This window comes from Diplotaxodon limnothrissa, linkage group LG10, assembly GCF_057381915.1.
Source record: "Diplotaxodon limnothrissa isolate DT_005_m linkage group LG10, D_limnothrissa_male_GT1.1, whole genome shotgun sequence".
Lineage (NCBI taxonomy): Eukaryota > Metazoa > Chordata > Actinopteri > Cichliformes > Cichlidae > Diplotaxodon > Diplotaxodon limnothrissa.
In genome coordinates this window covers 14,486,790-14,509,064 of record NC_140605.1, presented here as the reverse complement: position 1 = coordinate 14,509,064, position 22,275 = coordinate 14,486,790, and the positions used below count along the sequence as shown (strand labels likewise).

General features: G+C 38.8%; 1 long non-coding RNA gene across 1 annotated transcript; it reads right to left on the bottom strand.

Annotated features, from left to right (window-relative positions):
- Positions 1-2,451: 2,451 nt before the first annotated feature.
- Positions 2,452-21,799, bottom strand: LOC146624056 (uncharacterized). Its single transcript, XR_014906545.1, has 3 exons — positions 21,505-21,799; positions 18,257-18,418; positions 2,452-4,575 (listed from the first exon to the last, which is right to left on the bottom strand). It is a non-coding gene; the product is annotated as an uncharacterized LOC146624056 (long non-coding RNA).
- Between the last annotated feature and the right edge of the window lie 476 nt (positions 21,800-22,275).

Genomic DNA, 22,275 nt, shown 5'->3' with positions numbered 1-22,275 from the left:
GTCATCCCTCGCTATTTTTATCCAACAAATAGGAACAGCCCTTTAATTCTAATTTTAAATCATTCACATATCGCTTTAAGACATATAGGTATAGTTGATGCCACTATGCCTTAAAAGATATAATATAGAGTAAAAATGGTCTGTAAACTGTCAGGAAAATCTCATTTCTTTTTATATGTTGTATTGTTTTGAATAGGAAGTTCTTGAGATTAATTTATTTCCTACAGGGAACTAATCTTTGAAAGCTATTCTTCTGCATGAGACATGTTCAGAGTAACATGTAAAGTTACATCTGTGTAGCTGACATATTCTCCCTCTCCCCTGTAGGACTTTTGCATTTAGTCTAATCATTTTGAAACGCCGCATTTTGGAAATGACAGCAGTAGTTCTCGGCAACCTCACAAATTTTCCTCTCTGTTTCACCTGACTTTTAATAGACTGTCTAATTCCTAAAATATAAATCACTATTCACCATGTGAGCCAGTACAGTACCATTTTTTTCTTCTTCTACTTCATTTCTCTTCGATACATATTCATCCACAGTTAACACTAAAAAAGCACAATTGCTGTCTTTTTCAAATGTCGGTGAGTAATTCGCCTGAAAGATTCAACACCGCACATCTCTCTGTAAAACAAATCCTTTTGTTTCCAAAGCAATAAATCAGACCACTTGTTGGGTGTGTCTTTCCAAACACGTGAGACATGACTCTGAACAGTGGAAAGCCATAATGAGCAAGCAAAATTCTTCAAATTTAGCAATCAAGTAACCCAACTGTGTGCTTACGGCACTAGGGTGTGTAGGCACCACTGTGGTTTCCTGTTCTATTGTGTCTCTATTTGATGACTCAGTCGCACTTTCACTTCTTGAGGCCACATGAAAAACACTGGTCATTCAACCACATTAACACCGCCCAAAGAACATTGAATCATATCCTCGATCACTAAAGTACATAGATTTTCTAATCTGGAATAATCCGGTATGTCTGTTTTTTGTACTCCTGTGCAGCGTTGAGAGTCCATGCAGGACTGTGTCCTCTATAGCCTTTTCCAGTATACTCAGACGCTCAGGCACACAAATAAAACAGAAAACACACACACAGAGTACCTTGTGAGTCATGAACTGTAGCTGTAAGGCTTGGAAGGATGGAGGCAGGAAAAAGATACACACAGTGAGTAGAGCTACTACAGTCTGCAGGCTCTCACAATGCAATTTTAAAAGAGCTGATCATCAACGTGAATACTGATGCGGTCACGGGATAAAATCAAAAACCATGTTAATTTTTGATCGGTACCTGAATACTGAAGTCGCACAGATATGCAGAAATCATTAAATATCAACACGTTCTGAATGAGAGAGTGCACTGTATATACAGACTGTCCTGTGATTGTTTTACCTGTAAAATATAACAATGTTGCTATGAAGCAATTCAAGAAATGTATTTTCTAGATGAAAAAAAGAACTCAAATTGTAATTTTGTAGCCCTTCATTTTGAACGGATTATTTACAGTCTGTAAATGAGTCATGTAAACATGCAGAACAGTGCAGAGTAATGAATTCATGCTGGTCTGCAGAAACAGTAGCTTATGACAAGCTCCCTTAATGACAATTTAAGTAAGAGACTAGGAGGTGTTTTTGATCTTTTAATCTAACATTTTAACTTTTTAAATACAAATATTTTTCAAACTCTGTTTTCAATACACCCAGCACTAGATCCAGTTGTGAATAAGCCTGTAAGTGCTTTGCCATTAAAACCGTAGCAGAAAGAAACTGGTTTGGCTGAAGCAAACTGAACATGGATCTAATAAGCAACTTTTTTAGAAGCTTTTTTCTTTCTTTTTTTAAATCAGTGCTTTACCTTTCATATAGACAGAGAAAACAACACGCAGACAAATAAACTTATCCTGTGGCCCAGGTATCACATGACCTTTTTTCGACGTAAGTGTTCAAACACAAAAGGAATATAAACATGGTTGTTCGGAAGATGATGATATGTCACTTAAAAGTAGATTTTATAGGTTCTGAACCAAAGGATTATTGGACCGGCTGTTGTGACTTTCGTCCCGAGAACTGAAACTTTGTTTTTTTTTATAGACTAAAAAAAAACGGACATATCGTGACTTTAAAGTAAACCCTACAAGGCTCATGGAAGGAACATTTTTCCAAAAAGTCAGGATAACAAAACAAAGAATTCCGAAACACTGATAATCTTTGTCAAAATAACCCAATCACACTCATGCTCAGGAAGCAAAAGCAAAATGCTTCTTTTTAAAAATTTTGTCATATCTCAGTGTTTAAAAATTCATTAAAAATAATCCTTGACCTGCATCCTGATCCAGACTCACAACACAAACTAATTACTTGTTTGTTTTTTTTAACCACACAGCTGAACTTTCCAAAAAAGTTTGTTGAAATTTCATTTAACATGTTACATTAATAATCAGCTAAAAACTAATAACAAAAAATATCCTTTTCAAAGGTGATAAAGGCAGCGACCACACGGGATCACCTCTCAATAAAGCGCGCATGCTCACGCTGTTAATATATTACATATTTCTGAGTAATAAAAAGCAGCGTTGATTATTTATTACTTTTTAAAAATATTGTACTTAAATGTAAACCGACAGATGCCAACTAGACCACACCCTACTTACATAACACACATCACGTTGGTGAAAAATAAACGTGTATCCATCTGGTTAAAATGCAAAAATCATTCGAACACAATCGCCAACCAGCACTGCAAGATAAAAACTCAAGACAACCACCTCTCATCTAAGCTCCCAGGGAATATTGACCGATAAGAGGACTGTAACATGTGCAGTTAGGGGCACACTAATAGAGAGGTCCTCTGCCGGCTGGACACTGATATGTGGCATGTGTCTGCAGCCGTTAAGACGGCACTGCCACGCTGTGTCAGACAAGGTAATAGACCTTTTACTGCGGTAACTGACTTTACAGACTCTAAAGATAACAACCTGTATCCTGGGTTGATTCTTTAGGACGGCATTCCATATTTCTGAGGTGGTGAATATACCTAAAGGCCCCACAGATGAAAGCTTTTCTTTCCTTTATATGCATCATCATTGCTGGAAGACGGTCTCTTTTTAGATCCAGATAAGCCGAGAGTGAATCCAAGCTATGAGTGAGTGAATGATAACCAACAAAAATCAAAACCAACCTTTTCAAATGTCTCAAAAGTGAAAAGCAAACCATGGTGCTTTAGCCACTGCAGTCAAGAGTAACAGTGTGACAGGGATGTGTTGCTCATAAAAGCCTATTAATAGCTGCAGTGATTACTTTTAAACAATGTAGCATAAAACCGACATTTTGCTATCAACTACAGGCCTTATATTCAAAGACAGTATTGATTATGAATAATCCCATCTAGTAGTGCCGTGTTGAGGTTTTACGTGCTAGTTAATAACCGCACAACTTGGTTTGATTTCAGTTTTGCAATTTAGCTGTGACTTGCAAAACCTGTGAAAGCACAGGACACCGAAGACACCCCCCTTTTTTTAACGGCTCCTTCTTCCTTTGCTGCAGTGTTCTCTGATTGGCTGAATACATGTGTCAAGTCACTTCAGTGCTGTCAGAATGAGGACTGTTATTGGCTGGTAGTCCAATCCCCACTCCATCCATCTCCTCGAGCCAAGGCGTAGATCAGTAGGCAAACAGTTAAGTGCGTCAGGTGGGGCTGCAGCCGCTGCACTCCTGAAGAGGAGAAGGAGGCACTCGGGGCCACGCCAGGTAACAGAACAACAGCATGGAGGCAGATGAACGGCCCAATGATTTTCAATAAACTTCATTCACAAGTGGACCGAGTGTAAAGGTGCAGTGGAGGACTGAGGCACCTCTACTAAGATTTTTCGAGGGCTGTAAATTCATCCACAAAGAATTATTGAAATGGTAAAACTAGGTCATGTGAGGATAATATATATCTTTAGGGAAAAGTTGGATCTGTACTAAGGGGTTACCTCCCCTACGATGATCCCTGACTAGCAGTCTAACAAGAGACACATTTATTTTAATCTATAAAGCGCTTTTTCACACAAGTCAAAGTCACGGCCTCTCTCGAGTCTCATTCAGCCATCTCTCTGACTCTACAGTTTCACTGACATGTTCCACATTCACTTCAGGGCAGCACATCAAAGCCCAACAGTGTGAGCAAAGCTGGCTGGCTTCACACAAAGACAACACAATGACACTGCAGTAAAGAAAAAAAAGATTTAGGTCATGTCAGTGCTGTGAGTCACTTCTTGTGGTCTTCTGCCATACGCTGCTGACATAAATAGCATCAGCACCACACAGACACACAGACTATCACTCTGCTGTACTACTGATATGAAGTGGCCACAAACAATGATTATCACATCACACAGACTTGGTAGATAGGAAAAGTAAATGGGAGTGGAGTCTTTTTCCAACAGGGATGTTGTTTGTGGCGTACATAGCCGTGGGTGTGACTTCCACCTGCAGGCCAGCCCAGGAAGTGAGACTCGATAAGGGCTAAACTTACCGGGTGGGGGGTAACGCAGTTGGTGCTCTCCATCCATTCCAGAAGTTCTTAGAGCCACCTACAGAAGGGGAAAAAACAATAACAATGGTCATTAGCTCATATGCAGAGTAGGTAGTACCAAACCAGCAAACTTTGGCTATTAACAGTCCTGTGACGTCTTGACTATTTTTTTGTTGCTGTGCTCCACATACGTCAGTGCTCATAAGGAATCTAACATTCTGATCAGTGCAAGAGTGACTGTTTTGCAGATTGAGGTCAGGATTTGGCTCGGAGTGTTATGTAACCTGGTATATGGGCCAGAATAATAGTATTACATATGAGCGCAGTTCAAACGGGAGCCACGGCGGTGAAAGGGAGGCTGATGCAGACTGCGGCAGTGTCTGTGTTTTTAGGCAATGGCTCAGTGCTCACAACAGACAGACGTGCCCCAGAGAGTAGTCTGAGCATTTTTTGTCTTGCCTTGTTTCATTTCTCTCCTTCCACATCAGTGTGCGCTCACCTTTCTCACCCACGCGTGGCTATTCTGTTCCTTACATTTTGTTTCCTAAAATTTCTTGATGTTGCCGTAGCTGCGGTTTAACGTTTTCTACTTTTCCCATTCGGTCTGTGATAAACCGAATGGGACCACAAGACAGACAGTAGCTAGATGAGACAAACAGACAGATAAATAGATAGATAATCTCTGTAGCAGGGATCTCATTAGGGCCTTGTCAATCTCTCATTGCCACTTTTGTTTTTTTGTTGGTTTTTTTTTTCTGTCTTGCTCTAGAAGGGTGGGATATCCGCATTGGTTGCTATGGCACCAGACAGCTCCTCATTTCCTCAGACAACGGCTAACTGTGATTGTGTGCGTGTGAGTGTGTGTGTGTCTGCATGTGTGTGTGCCTCTGTGTATGTGTGCATCCACATGTCTAACTGTGTGCACAAGTAACGCATACATGTGTTAGGCCTCTCGTGTTTAATGTGACGAGTTCCAGCAAAGCGATAATCATCACTCTGCTTCTGCAATCAATTACAAAATCCACTTAAGATTCATAAACCATGACATATAAGCAGCTGCAGCTCAGCTTCATGCTACGTTTTAACTAGGTCTTCCCTCTGACTGACTTGATTTATTCAAGGGATCTTAGCGGGGTTACAACTCGTGTGTGACTGAGAAACAGAGTGAATTTCTGTTAGATGTGGCTCTCAGTGTCTGTCTTGCTTTTCCTCTGCTGCTCAGCACTTTGTCAGATGTAAGTCTGTTTGACTTTACAAACCAGCATCTTAGAGCCTTCATCCTTGCTGACCTGCTCTTTCACCTCAATTTGCACTCCAGCAGATGGCAGTGTCTGCTTGACACTGTAGTATACGCCTCCCAAACCACATTTCACTGAATGTTTATTTAAAGCGGGGAAAGAGTTTAATCAGAAAAACAAGCTTTTTACAAAAGTAATTTTTTTAAAAATTCATTCGGTTCTATTTTCTAACAAAAATTGAGGTCAGTGTTATCAGTTAGCGAATTTGAAATACTGACTGGTAAGAGGAAAGAATGCCTTAGAGCTCCTCAGTGTCAGGGACAGGCTAATTTTACAATTAAATTCTCCGGTTCCCAAAAAAGAAACAACTAAGCCTGAAAATATAGGACTGAACAGTATACCCATGATTTTTTTTTTTAACTCTACAGGAACGAAGGAATAAAAGGAGGACCAAGTACGTTTAACCAAAGAACAAGGCAGCCTGAAACCGGAGCTTGATGTCCTGATGGCTGGGATGGCAAAGAAAAGGGCCACTTGTCTTTCTGTGTGTGTCTGTTCATGTACGTGTATATGTGAACAGGCTGCGGTGTTGGGTGAAAGAGGTGTGTTTTTTCCACCCTGAGGGGCCTCAGACTAGGGCGGGCGAGGCGGAGCTCTGGGGAGGCGCAGCGTGGGGAGGGTTGTTTTAACTGAACTCAGTCCACTGTAACAGCAGTCAGGGCGGGAGGTCACAGAGTCCAGCATTCCTCTAGAGCGTTGTCTGTTTACATGACCGCCACTGCCTGGGGGAGGTGGCAGCTCTGCATAACTATAACATCATATAACTCTCATCGCTTGCCTATATGTCCATCATCTAGCAGAGAGATAAGAATGCTTTATTCAGTGTTCCTAATGTTGAAATCTGTTCAAGCTTGAGACTTCAGTCAGCCACTTCATTCTGAGTGTACAAAAAGGTCTCCAGTCACAATGGCTTCAAAGCACACTCAAACCTTTGTTTGTGCAGTAATGGAGGCACAGTAATATGCTTTCTTCTCTCTATTTTGCATTACAGGCAGAGATACTTCAACAAGCGACATTGCTGCATGTAGTTAGAATGACCTGTGAGTTAGACACGACATGCAGTACCTGCACTGCACGCCAGCGACTTATAGAGCTGAACAATTGTTAATGCTGCAATGCCTCGTGGATACTTGAGAATCCAGAGCATGAAACACATTTGAGCTTAGCCATCTGCATTTTATTAAAATTTGACTGACTTGTGTTTCTTCAGGCAATTTCTCAATCCCTGCAGTCTTTGCTAACCGGGAGTGATTTTAATTGTAGTTCATTGCTTAAAAAAGACTATAATTCACATTTTTGCCATGCTGAGAAAGCAAATTCTGTATATTGTCTGTATAGGATTATTACACTGTGGTTAGTGTGTATGTAAAAAAAATGTGTGTGAAAATGTGAAAAACATTGCAGAGCAGGATTAAGGGGCAAAAGATGATATTATGTCAGGTGGGTCAAAGGACCAGCTCAGGCTACTCTCAAGTGGCTGAACTTATCAGGTTATTTACGTGGAACAACTTCAACTTGGTTGGCTTGAGTTGCTGCTGGCCTCTCTGAAGAGCTAATGCGGGCTAAACTTTGACTGTAGCTCCTCTGTGCTGCTGCTTTTCACATCCCAGAGCCTAGAAGCCAGCTGGTCAGCTCCAGGGGAGCACAACAGAGATGGGGAGTGACATCCAAGCCCTAGAGAGACAGTGCTCTGACTGTACTGTGGACTAGGGAGGGGGAGCACGGCTGTCAAAGGCACCATTGTTTGACAGGCCTGCATGGTTTCACGTGCAGCACATGATTCTCACTGAGGGTCTGAACTATAGCCCAGTTCGATCTAAACTGTCCGGGAGGATGTAGTTGTGGCCTCCCGGGCAGGTTAAAGTGTAACTGTGTCCGTGTTTTCTCAGGAAAGTGTGTTTACCTAGAGGACCAACATGGAGGCCCTTTTGTTTAACTAAGTAGCGAGGCTCGCCCTAAAAGTAAAGCTCTGTGAAATACACAGGAACCAGGAGGCCCTTCGGTGCTCCACTAACTGGTTGGTAGGAAGTATTTTCTTGACTGTGTGTACTCAAATGTTTGTTTGCACGTATGGGGGGAAAAATGAAGTCACATGCACAGACAATTACATGTCAAACAAATCTATCAAGTATACAAAGGAGTACAAGCTGAGATTTTTTCATCCAGATAAATCCAAACAGCCCACAGTGAAAGGGTACACAATTCAGAGGTACCAGTCTCATTTAGAGACCAGAACAGCTGCAGCCAATTAAATGCAAATAATCAGGCAGGTTTAGAAAGAGGAAATTCGGGCATTTTAAACATTTGGCCTCATTCTTAATAACTTGTCGCCACTCAAATATTGGGTCCAAACAACTTTGCACTTGATACCAAACTAATCAAACCACTTGGGTAGGCTGTGGGATAATGCTGACTTAGCAGGAGATGGAGAAAAAAACATAGTTAGATGAGACATGAAAGTGAAAAAAATGTGATAAATACCTCTAAATGACCAGTCTTTTAATCTGAGAGCTTCAAACAAGAAATTCAAGCAAAAAAAATAAATTAAATTAAAAAAACCAACCCCAACATCATCAATTGAGTAAACTCCTCGCAAGACATAGTATACAGCTGACACAGATGAAGTTGTACTGCATGGGTTCAATCAGTAGCAACTCAACAGTTTTGCGTACATAAAATATTTTATCAAATGAGACCATTTATCGCACTTAGATCATAATTTCAGGGAAATAACTGGTGAAAATACTACTTATACTTATGCAAGCCAAAACAGCACACCCTCCAACGGACCAGGTAAGCTGTGCAGTATGCGTTGCCATGTCTTTAAGCTCCACGTAGCTCACTGACTCATTAACCTCACTTCACAGTACACCCCTCTGATTTAATGTTTACCATGTTCACACTGCAGCTGAAAGTAACGGGGAGATCATCGGTTAGCAGACGTTTTGAGTAACATGTATTAAAACTGATCCACGTAGCAAAATTTATGACAAACCAAGTATTTCATGAGATATTTAGCTGCATATTCAGGGGATCACCAAGCCATTAGTGATGACCTCTGGGCCAATACATGTACAAATTTTCATATTAATCCATCCAACAGATGTCAAGAGGGTGGACCAACTCTGTAACCTCATTTACAAATGTTTATTTTGTAACCTTTAAGTGGTCCGACTGTTTTTTAGTCATCGATCCAGCTGTTAACAATAAAACTGCTAACACAGCACATCAATGTCTCGACAGGTATGTCCGAGCACAAGTATGTTTACTTTGTTTCTCTCTGCCCCTACCAGAGATCAGCATGCCGACTGCTGTCAAACACAAACAACAAGCCACTCCAATGATGGAGGAGGGAAAAAAAAATCTCATATATCCTTGAAATACTTTTCTTCCTTTCAACAAAATAATAAAGTGCGAAAAGTGGATAAGTGGTGGTGTGAAAACATGCTTTTTGGTGAGTGGGACGTAAAAAAAAATTGGTTTTAACTTATTCAGTATAAATTATTATCCTGTCCCTGAAACTGTAGAAAACATTTGCCGTGAAGTTATTAAAGATTCTTTTTGGCCACCAGAATAAAAAGGACAAAGAGCTTTAATTTTAGAAGAAGTAGGCATGATTTATTTTGAATTAAAAAATAAATAAATTGATAACACTTAGAGGAAATACAAAAGGTAATAATACCTGTTTTGCCTTTGTAGTTTTCAATTTTAGTTTCTGAAATAATGTTAAGTTACTTCAAAGTACTATTATTATCTCTTTAATGAAACTAAAGGCAGTGTCTCCGGCTCCGTTTAAAATAATATTCCACCAATCAGTCGATGCATCTTAATCTAACTAAAAGCTTTTTAATGGTGCACAAACCACCCTTTGGTTGTCAAGCAAAAATGTGGTCTTCACTTTGCTAGGCCATCGTAACACTGAGACTGGTGCTGACTGCACAACTAAAACCTTTGTGGCTTTTTTAAAACCTTATGCACCAATATAAAAAACAAAAAAGGAATCTCAAAGCAAATTCTTCAGACTGGCTTTGTAATTTCGTCACTTTCGAACCAAGTGTGCAAACTGAAAATGTGTGTGCCATAGGTCTCATAAGGTCAACAAACCTGACCATGATTTGTTACATTGCAGCCATTATTTCATATACAGGGACATTAAATTGCTTTCATATAATGTTCTGATCACAGAGTGGATAAATCACTGTCTGTCTCTGTGCTATCAACTATCCAATAAAAGCAAAACTGACTAAAAAATAAATATAAAGATCATGCTCCTAGTATATTTTGTCTTTTTTAAGTAAACTCCGGGAGAGTATTGCGTTCAAAAATGTTCAGTTTGACTGAAAACAATATCAACTCTAAATTCCCACATCTGCTACTCCACATGTAGATATTAGTGCTGCTTTTAATCTTTTAAATCATGGTCTAATTAAACAATCTGCATATGGATTGAAATCATCAGCTGGTACATGAATGAAAGTTAGTAATCCAAGAGATTTACAATCAAACATTAAAATTATGACAATGTAAAGTTGATCAGGGCGGCTATTTAGGACATCTGCTATAACTTACGCATTGCCATTTATGCAGATGACAGTACCATTTTTGTATCTGTTGATAATTAGAAAGAATTTCAGAAAAATGATTTGCTCCAGACCAAGAGCCTGCAGCAAACTGCTATTTATAACACACTTTATATGCATGTGTAATGTTGAGACTGACCTCACGGATACTGGGTGAACAATCTTCAATATGTATGTTTATGTTTATCTAGCCACATATTTTCTTCCACTTATTTAATTTTCACATTTTGTTTTGTGCTTGATTTTAGCAAAAATGAAATTGCACAGATACAGTTTTCAAAGTATATATAGTATCCACAGGTTCTTCAGAGTAAGGATAATCTTTGGAAATGTACACTTTTGTGTTTTTTCTCCAGATAGCTTGCACACTCAGCAAGGGCATCCTGCAGGCAGATATAATGCCTCTTCTCTGGCCCAAGGGTCTATATTTCCACTCAAGATGCTGATTCAGCCAACAACACAGAGGCTTACTTTGAGAAATAGACAGTAAAGGAAAAAGAAGAAAGTTTAATTTCATAACCTAGAGCAGTAAAATAAGAAGATTGTGGCAAATTGATTAACTCCTCTACTGAACTTATTATTACTGAGAATACACAGATGATTAATAGCTGCTTTATCTAACGCTAAGCTTGTAAAATTAGCAGTAAACACCCTGGTAGCTCACATATTTAAAAAACAGACTATTGTGTTAGTTCATTAGGTCATGTGACTGCATTTCCTTTGGATTAAGATTGGGACTCTGATTTTTCCTATGGTTTCCTTTCAACCATCTTGCTTATTATCCTGCACTGCTTCCTCAGCATCCTGTAAATTTTATTGATATAATTTAAAATGAACTGCTTCCTAACTGATGCAAGATGTCCAGGCTCTGAGATATCAAGGCAGTTGAAAAACTGTGCTGCTCCCAGCAACATGGCTTAGATGTGCGAGCAGGATTTTATGTGGTGCCTTTTGCATTCATATCATAGCTTTGTGGATTTTTGACAAAAAAAAGCTCTTCTTCAACTTATCATCCGTCCACAGAAAATTTGTGGAACATTCTGTCTGTCTTTTACAAACTCGAGATATGCCAAAATACCTTTTGGTTTAAGGTACCAGTGTTTTCTTTCTCTTAAGGTAGAATTTCATCCTTACAGTTTTTCTTGTAGTGGTTAAATGAGCAAATGATTAATGAAGTTGTAAAGAATTCTGCAGGTGTTTTGATGTTTTTTTTAATAAGACCTGCACATTGTGTCTTTGTGTTGATGTTGTCCTTGTAGCCATTTTGACCCCAGGCTTTGACAGCTTTTTCAGCTTTTTTCCAGCTCCTTAATACTTTCTCTAAAGAACTGTAAAAGTTTTCGTAATCAAATTCCATCTTAGGAACAGAATTTGTTTGTAACTACTTGTTGTCACAAAGACATAAAAAAACAATTAGTTGTGAAGCAATCTAATCATATAGTGCTGTGTCTTGGGGATCAATGATGGTCCAGATAATCACCAATCGCTTGTCAATCATGGCAACTTTTAAGCTTGTTATTCCATTATTGTATTAACCCTTCCATGCATGAATTATGACAACCTCAATCAGGATTTTTAGTTTTTAATCAAGTATTTTTATTCATCTTTAGACATGAAAAGATGATTAAAAATACTTAAGAAAAAAATCCTGACAGGGTTAAATAACAATGATTGCAATGACACACCTCATACATCTATAGTAACATTAAACGACCAGTGGGTGGCAGGGTATGGAGTGACACATCAGTGTCCAATGTAGTGGTTTATGTGCAAGTATACCATCAACACTGACACAAATACAAGAAAAAAGCCTTTGATGACTGTCCACTGTAGTGACCGCTATGTGTGAAAGGGTTAATTTAACAGATTCATATTAAATGTGGCACATGTATATCAAATGAGAAGAAAATAAGAGAAAACATAAGGTATGTGTTGTTTTTAGTTTGGTGTGGTGTAGCCACACCTCTTCTCAACTTTTTGTTTCACTGCATATTTACCAGTAGAAGACAGAGAGCAGGAGAGCCGATTTAATTATAATAGACAGTTACTCCTAGTGCCCTATACCACTTTAGGTAATATGAAAATAAAAAACTTTAAACTAGTAAAGTTAAGTCACTAAAAGTTATGTACAAGTCACAAAACAGAACCAAAGAAAGACTTAAATTAAGTTGACTTAATTATTAAATGTTGTTTCAATATACAAAGTAGTTTACAATTAATATGCATAGAGATTTTATGCAAAGATGAACAATAGCCTCTTTAAAACGAAGGGGTTTATGCACTGCATTCCTACCATAAAATCCTTCTCTACATAAGTGTCAGTGAAATTACTTTTTTGCTGACTAGACTAATAATTTCCTTGAATCAGTCACCTGAGAAAAACATGCTCTTCTGTGTTTCTTCCATGTGGCACTAATGCATGAGCATCATTGTCATCACTTTAGTCAACATTCCTGTTTAAACACTAGACAGCTGAGCAGTTAATGAAGCTCCTGCTGCCCACGCTCCAATTATTAAACCCTATCTCAGAGTTACCTAGTACTTTTCCTATTGCCATCCTATACAAAAATCAATCATGCTGAGATTGACCTCTGTATAATTGAAAGTAGCATAGTTCCTGTTATGAACAATAAAAAAACAATATTTTTTGAAAGACTGTAAGACTGTGAAAAAAAAAGCACCAGTAGAAGTAGAAGCCACTCCAACAACATAGAAAACCCCGATCACTGAAAAAATATATATGTGTAAATACAAATTAGTCCAACTACCTGATCATAATTATGATTTGTGAGCACCAGAACTCAATTCTAGACCCTCCTGCATCATAGCTCCATATGTGGAAAAAAAATGCTAGACAAACTGAAAAGTGCTTCAGACGTTGCAGAGGAGTTACTAATGTTCCTGTAACCGCTCAGGCAGTCTGAGGACGTTGAATAATGTCAACCTATACACTGCAGACACAAACAAAAACCTTGCAGGTTTGGGCTTTGCTACAGAATATGAAGAGACATCTGATAGACATTAGGAGAACATTCTATGGTCAGATGCAGATGAAACCAAGATAAATTTGTTCAGTTCAAATGGGATTCAGCATGTTTGAGGTGGGAAAAAAACAACCACAGTGAGCGCTCAGGGAGAGCACTATCCCACAACTCAAACACAGAGGTGGTAGTGTGACTTTATGTGGCTTCACGAATGCAACCAGAATGTCTGTGGATACACCAAAATGCTAGCTTACAAGATTGTTTCCTTCCACCGGAAGCATATGTCCTGAATCACACAAGAGACTGTAAAGAATGGAGAACATTTTTCTTTTAAGTAAAAGCTGTCATCCTGATGAGAATGTTGCCCAACTTGAAAAACAACTGGAATCTCTGTAACACCAGTAGTTTCCATAGCAAGGAGGCTGATGTATTAAGAGCAATGTGCAATAACCTTTACATGGCTTCACTCTGTTATACATTTATCCCTGGTTCAAATTTGCTCTCTGTGTAAATGATTTCTCTAAGTTATAATAAATGGGCTGGTTCTCATATAGTGCTTTTCTAGTCTGAGCACTCAGATCTCTTTACACACATTGCTTCATTCACCCATTCACACCCATTTATACAAGCACTTTTTCTTTGTTTTTTCTCACACATTCATACTTCAATGTGTCAAATGCATACAACTTGGGGTTAGTATCTTGCCCAAGGATATTTAGCAATCAGACTGGGAGCAGCCAGGGATCAAACCACCAACCTTCCGATTAATGGATGACCTTCTCTACCTCCTGAAGTACAGAAGTCTAACGCCTTATAAATGCTTAATTAAGAGGAACTCTCAGATATATGTTTCTTCAATGAAACATATTTTTGAACATGTAATTTTCATATATTGGCTACTAAGTTATACAATGACAAATCTGTCTCTCGTTTTCTTTCATGTGGAAGGCTGGAGGATATCCCATATGTAGCTCTGAAAGAGTGTTTTAGAATTATGAAGAAGACTCACTAATTCTTCACTTATACCTAATCTTCGCCAATCAAAACACAGGTGCACTCAGTTCATTTCAAGGTGAAGTGCAATCAATAAAATACTGATACAATTAGCAGGAAAGTCTGTGTTGCAAACATTAGTAAATTATCTGTTGGTTGAAACATTGCTCTCCATATATTTTGTGCATTGAGAAAAAAAAGTCTCAGAAAAAAATGTGCTGGTCGGAAAATCAGTTCAGAAAATTCTCCGAGTTCCCACCTCTTACACAGAATCTCGTCACATCACTCTCTCTGTAAAATCAACAGTACTTTTCTTTTTATGTTCGTTTTTCTTTTCTTTTTTACACCAAAACAAATTTTTGCTTTTTGCTGTATTAAGAAGCTAACCTTAGAGTAACTTCAAAGATTAATATACTGAAAAATCATGACCTCTCTCTTTTTTCTCTCTAACCGGCTCAACATCTGATCAGCAGGACACACAGAGCCAACTCCATACTGCATGATAGTCACATCAGCTGGAGTCTAGGACAGCAAAAATCTTAAGTGTTCACACCTGAGGGGTGCTCTGCATGAACTGCTCTAGCTCCTCTACACACCACCCCACTGCCACTTGTGCTACCTGAGGAGGATCAGGAAGACAACATCTGGATATGTTCTGGGGGCTGTAATTTTAGAAGCTCTTAAACAACCTTAATCCCCTCACAGTGTGCTATTTATTTTGGTCATGTTCTTTCGTCAATAGCCAGATTTTCTAAGAAGCAGGCAGCATTTCAAAGGGAATGACATACTGAGCCTAATATATGCAACAGATTGGAAACAATAAAAGCAGTCATTTTTTCCAGCTAAAGATTACTAATCTATAGGTACATTTTGTCTGCTTCATCCAACATTGCAAACAGATTTATCTTTTCCAAGAAACTCAGCTGAGTTCAGTATATCACAGCGTACTCGTTTTTCCAGTAATCACCAAGAAATTCAATTAAAAAGGAAAAACTTCAATATTACAGAGAAATGTAATTAAATCCCACTCTACAAACTTTTCCTAGCTTAAATACGCATTAACCCAAAACAAAAAGTTCTTTCTCAGAAGCAGAGCACAAGTCAGAAAGATCCATAAAAATGATTTCATTGCAATTCATCCCGCAAGCTGCCATAATGACTAAATTTACCACTTAATTATGCTTTAATTGGGGGATTTTCAGCTTCATTACATAAAGGGGGGCTATAACTTGAAAGGAGCAGGAAGTAAAAAGTCTCATCTGTGTGTTACCAGGTTTTTAGAATAAATTCAAAAGTGCACTAAAGCATTGGGCCACACTTCTTAATCTTTGAATGCAGGTGTTTTGAGTCTTGTCGCCACAGGTATTGTTAAATCAAGCACCTAGCCTTGCAGTCAGCCTTCACAAACATTTGTGGATGAATGGGTCGTCTAAAGATCTCACTGAGTTTGAGCGTGGTACCGTAACAGGGTTTAACGGTTACAACAAGTCAGTTTGTGAAATGTCTTCCCTCCTAGATATTTTGAGATCAGCTGTAAGTGGTGTTACTGCAAATTAGAAGAGTTTCAGAACCACAGTAACTCAGCCCCAAAGTGGTAGACCACATAAAGTTACAGAGTGAGGTCACCGAGTGCTGAGGCACACAGTGCGCAAAAGTTGCCAACACTGCTGACTAAATAGCTGCAGAGCTCCAAACCTCCTCTGGCATTAACATCAGCACAAAAACTTTGCACATTCATCACTGCATGGGTTTCCATGGCTGAGCAGCTCCCGTAGGTGTAATGAGTAGGCAGCCTGGTACTTTTGTCCATATGGCGTATATTATTAGAGACATTGCAGCAAGGATACAGTGATGTATTACTTACTCCATATCAAGTCATCATTTAATTTTGCCATTGTTTTAAGAATTCAACTAAAATTTTCATTAAACTCTTTGTTTAAATAAATACACAGCTTTCCCATTTGGCATTAAAAAGGGTGAAGTAGAACAGAGGTTAGTTTACAGCAACGACCACGTGGTGAAATGGGACAAAAGGCGAGACAAAACAGCCAGACAACATATTTGTGAAGAAACCAGATAGAAGTCAAACAGGAAGAGAGAGAAAAGGAAGAGAAAACAGAACATAAAGAGACAGAGAAAAAGACGAGCTCGTCAAACGAGCGAGGTGAAGAGTGAAAAAGGAATGTAAAACGGTCATATTTTACCACTGATAGCAGGCGTGCGGTGTGGCAGGCACATAAGGAGTTCGTTTATTAGCGTTATTCCTTTTAAGAGGGGTTGTCCTAAAGAAAAAAGAGCCGGTTCAGACCACTGATCTCAGCCCACTGTCTTTAAAAGCATGATACTTTTATTTGACTCAATCCATAGATCTGCATGTAAAAAAAAAATCACTGCATAAATAACACCTAAAGAACAAGCAATCAGCAGGAGTGTGTCTGTGTTCATATAGTCAAATTAAACCTATAAAGCCGGAATGGGATTTTAGCATTTCTTGTGTCGATTACTCAAGCTTTAACATCCAAACAACAAGCTGTTCAATTTTATAAAATTCATGGCTAACAGCTTTACATGAGCAAGACCTAATCTTACTCTTTGTAAGTGACTGCACACACTTCTATGCTAGGCTGTGATATGAACATAACAATTAAAACTTGACAAGTCTGACAGCAGCACAATTTGGATTAAATTAGTTTTGTTCATCTTAATGAGATGAAATGACAGTCATTGCAATCGCTTTGTTTAATGTAAAGAGAAGCCAAAAAAAAAGGATATGACATGTTGCATCACTGCACTAATTTACGAAACATTACCTCAGCAGACACAAGGAGCAGGGAAAGTAAGAAAAGTAGATGAAAGGTTATGGAGGATTACAGCTTGCAAAATGCCGACAAATAATAATTCATACAAAGTGTTACCCTTCAAATTTGTCCTCTCTAGTGTCATTCTGATGTGGAGGAAACTCTGATGATGCTACAGATGTTTTGTGTTTAGTTTCCCGAATACATACATCAAATCAACCACATTAAAAAAATATACAGGAAATCTTTTAGGGAAGATTTAGGTAGAACATCGAAGCTATTTGTCCAAAAACCCCAGGATTATACTTAAAGAGATATATGTCCCACATTTGCAACCAGCCAAGCAGAGGTTTTCACAGACACTAATGCGTTGGTTGGCCTTTGGTTTGTTTAGGGATTACTCTAAACCGTTTAGTGAAATGGTGTGTGATCACTGCCTGATACTGTCTTTTCAGACCTAAGCCTCTTGCTGATTACCGCAGGAAAAAAAGGGTGCTCTGTCACATTCTTTCACCTTCACCTAAACTTTAGTCTGTGACGGTGCTTTCAGTTTTTACATTTTCTAGGGGAAAAAAATATGTCCAGATATCCTTGGAGCCCTAAAATAATATGACCTCAGGCAAACACTTGTGATGGGTACTTCATACATTCTATGAAATTGCTTAACTACTGTAGATCTATAAGAAATAGTCCTGTCTCATCGACCACACAGTGTACTGAGCAGACACCTTTAGTACTTGACAGTTTCACAACAACAAAATCATTCCAAATAACTTAAGTAATCTCTAACTGTAATATCCCGCTATAATTAGATAATTAGAGAAGACAAGTGCACTTTATAACTTTATAAACATCCAATTTGTAGCCAGTAACGAGGCTGACTCCACCACTGGCTGTGGTGGTGTGACCTTCAAGTACGGCTGTTATTATTTTCCACAGAGATCAGCAGCTAAGAATGTGAAGCATGCAGAGCCTGAAAGATCCCTTTCTCTTCCCAACAACCCCCAACACTGTTTTCTACATTTTCTTTTCTACTAGTACAGTACCTTCATTTCTGTTTGAAACCAAGCACATTTTGAAGCATACCTTGAGGTAACTCCACCATCCTATATGTCCTCTGCTTTTTCTTCCTGTCCTACACTGTCAGCTGCCTCAGGTTTGTAGCACACCCTATTGTGAGCACTAAATAGGATGTCATGGTGACGCTGGTCAGTATTTTGAAGAACAGTAGCAAATCATTGGAGAGACCTGAGAAAAAAATAGGAGAGCTATTTTAATCTGTTTCCCTGCAGGATATCCTTGGACAGCATGTCAAACAGAATCACACACAACAGACATTAACTTGAGTCGAGCCATTCTGAGTGCATTCAAGCTCGTGGCATTCACAATCTTAAATTATGCATCTCAGCACTGCATGTACACAGAACCTAGAATTCATTGCTTTTAATCATCCTTAACATGACTACTTCTTCTTGTTTTTGTTCTGTAAAGCACTCTAATGTAGAGGTTACTGGTAAGTGTACAAATATAATGTAGAAAATCTCAATGAATCCCCACAAAATTTCAATGAAGATAAACTGAGTGGATGCTTCACACACTGATCCCGCCCAGAAGCTGATTTCAGCACCACCAAGTTCTGGTTCTTCCCTCATAAACACAGACATTGTGTAGAGAGTACCAGAAGAATATTTTAACATTATATGGACGGTACCTTGCTCATTAGCTTAGCTACAAACATTCAGTCCTCTCTTTGGTCGCTCTGAACAATCCAAAAGACTCACCAGTTTTTAAATGTCACTATGTTGTTGATGGGTTTTTTATTTTATTTCCCATACCAAAGAAGCATCAATTTACATGGCATTTAAATTTAAGATTAAGATTATTATGTGTGGGGTGTGCTTGAGGAAAAGATGTGCATGTAAGTAAGAAAGTAAGGTAAGCAAGAAATGGGTTTGGCTGTTTAGCATCATAATAAAAAAAATAAATAAAACTACCAACTGTCTTTCTCTGAATCTGAAAGTTATATGGAAGAACAATGTGAAGACTTTTGGGAGAAAGGGCAAATTGAGTAGCATTGAATAGTCCTCTATTACAATGCTGAGTCAGACTAGGCTCATACAGCAAAACTTCCCTGACTTTTAAGCAAATGTTCATCACCACATATTCTCTGAAATGCATGGTTGTGTAAAATATCTGCATTGAAAATGAAAATAAAAATGATTAAATCTATTACAGTGATACCTTAATATGTCTCAACTTTTTCCCACGTAAACACAACATTTGACAACCTCCCCAGTACCCATAATGATGAGTTTTGACACCTCAGTCTATATCATTATGACCATTAAAATAGTTTCTGGGTTTTTCTAAGGGTAGTTAGGCAGAGACTACCCTCACTATAACTTCTGATTTAAACCCAGTCATTTTGTTCAATAAGAAGCCCTCAAATATGACAGAAATCACTGGGTTCAGAAAAGAGCTTCAAGGATGACTTCAAGTAGCCTTTCAAGGGATAAAAAAAATAAACATTTAAGGTCAACACACCAGGAAAATGTCTATAGAAAGAAAATGTGCCAAACCACGATAATTCATTGTGTAGTCATAATTAACAAACAGTTACTGTAGGAGCGTTGGAAAAAATACCCCACCTTGTAATGGAACGATCTTCAGAGAAGATAGCAAGTGAGAGCTAAATTAGCTGTTAGCCACCTTTAGCATCCACAGTTCCTTTGCAAATTGGGGTACATTTCTGGACACATTCCTCACAATGGTTTGCTTCATGGTGGGCAAGAGGAAACGGTGCATCTGCTAGCAGGTGTCACACCAGGAAGGGGGGGGAGACAGTTCTGGAGAAGAGACTTAATATTCTTGAGGTACCAAAAGCGTATCTACAATCGAATGGCTAGCTAGCTATCTCATTCTAAAAGCGCCAAATGAGTCAACATAGTCTTCACTCCATGTCCTGGGTACTGGTCTTTCAAGTCATGCCCTATAACTTTACAATAGAAACCTAATTTAGCATTTTCCAGGTACTTCAGAAATTCACAGTCTTGCCTTTTCTAAAGTTTCCCAGTATATTTATTTGCCATTTCCCAATTCCATGACCAAAAGCTTTCTATGACCATATGAACCCAGCCTAGGGGTGAAAAAATATCAGTGAGGCAATATCAACTTCCTTTGCTTCGCCATTAGCTTCCTCCTGCAAAAAGTTATCAGTATACTGTCAACAAACAGCATCAATATTTTAAACACTCAGGCGGTCTAACCCATTACCCCAACAGTTTTACTTAGTCACTACTTCATGACTCCTCGTGATGGAGCTTATCAAATTAATGAATTCACAGGGGAAAATGATGGGGACAGTGTGGACACCGAGGAGAGATCAAACTCACACGTTATCAAAACAAAATGCACAAACACACCGAACTGTAAAGAACGAATCCTTAATTCCTAATTTTTCCCTCTTTTGGTACACAGATATGCAAATCCATCATATATGATTGTTTTGGTAAGTATCAAGTATTACATAATTAAGGGCAACATATTAAATAACTGTGCATAGTTAATTCAAAAACATGATGCTGACCCATGAGTTAACTGTCATTTGGTGCCACCTTCTTTAGTCATTGCCAGGTTGATCAATTCTGCCCTTGTCTGCTGGCATCCATTTAAGCTACCAATAAGTAAAATGTTTTACACTACAGTCCTTAAAGCAGCAACATCATTGGAAAAGTTAGCAGAACAGTTCTCTCTGATCCACTCCTGCTGCGATATCTTGTCATTTGTGCTCGGACTGGCCCTATGTTGAAATCTCCAAATGCAGATAATCTAGCAACAACACTTTTTTTTCCACTTTAAACATGTGAGCATCATTTCAGTAAGGGCTAATGGATTAAGGGTTTTCTAGTGAACTGCCTTAATTTAAGCCAGCAGGGGTAAATGCTGTCTGCTCTCGAGTGAAGCCGTCACATTGTCCTGTGTGCAGTTCTTTTTATTTATTTTTTATTTTTTTTAACCTCTGGACATGTGAGATGTCGCAACAAATGAAAAGCAAAAGAAGACACATCCTGAAAGAAGCAGAGCAGCTAAGATTAACCACAAACTAGACAACAGAAAATTCAACACACACCCACAAACGTGTTGGCACACACATATACACAAAGAGCACAAACAGAAGCTCAAGTCCAAGAAAAGTGTACCACTGCCACAGTCCTGTACAGTTTACTGAGGTTTGTGACAGAATTTGGAACAAAATAAACAAGGTGAAAACTTTCACAGTGATCCTGGCTCAAACCAAACAACCTGAAGTAACTTTAGCTGTTTGTGAAACTTACCCTTTTCCCCACAAGTCTGCTTGTTGTCAGTCTTTCATTCCAGCTAGGCAAGTTTGTTCCTCAGATTTCTTTCGTCTCAAGATGGAGGCAGAAACTCTCCAAACACCGTTCCTTTGCTCTGAGTTTTTGTTATTAGCAGGTCCGGTTCTGCTTCTCTCCTACTGACTGCTGCATGAGCTGCTAACATGACAACACTGATAAACAACCAATTGGAATGACAGACACCAGTGCTCAAACACACAGGTGCACGCAGACCCCCAGTGAACACAAACAGAGAAGGCATAGACAGCTTAGAGAAGCACAGTATAAAACAGCTCCTTTGCCAGCAGTTCGCCCCTTGTGTGGAACTCCAACCTTACTCCACCTACCTCCTCCTCCTCCTCCCCCTCCACGCACCTCCCCTCCCTCTCTCCTAAACAGCTCCAAGACACAAAGAGAAAGGGGCTCAGAAGTTTCTTTTTCTTCAACTTTTTCCTGTTAACGGTTCAACGCACAATGCAGAACTGTCGTCTTTTCCTGGTTACAAAAAAACCAAAAAAACACCGAACTGCTTCTGTACGACAAAGCAGAGCAAAACAGTGTGAAATGTTTGTTTTTATCCACACTTGTTTAAAAGTACGATCCTCTTTATTGACATAAAAATCAGAAACAGTCAAACTGAATTTTCACGAGCGTTTTAAATCCTTAAAAAAAAAGCTCAAACCTTTTGCTTGCTTCTGTCTTTTCAGTGGTGCGGAGAAAAAAAGATACACACTTTATATGCACAGTAAT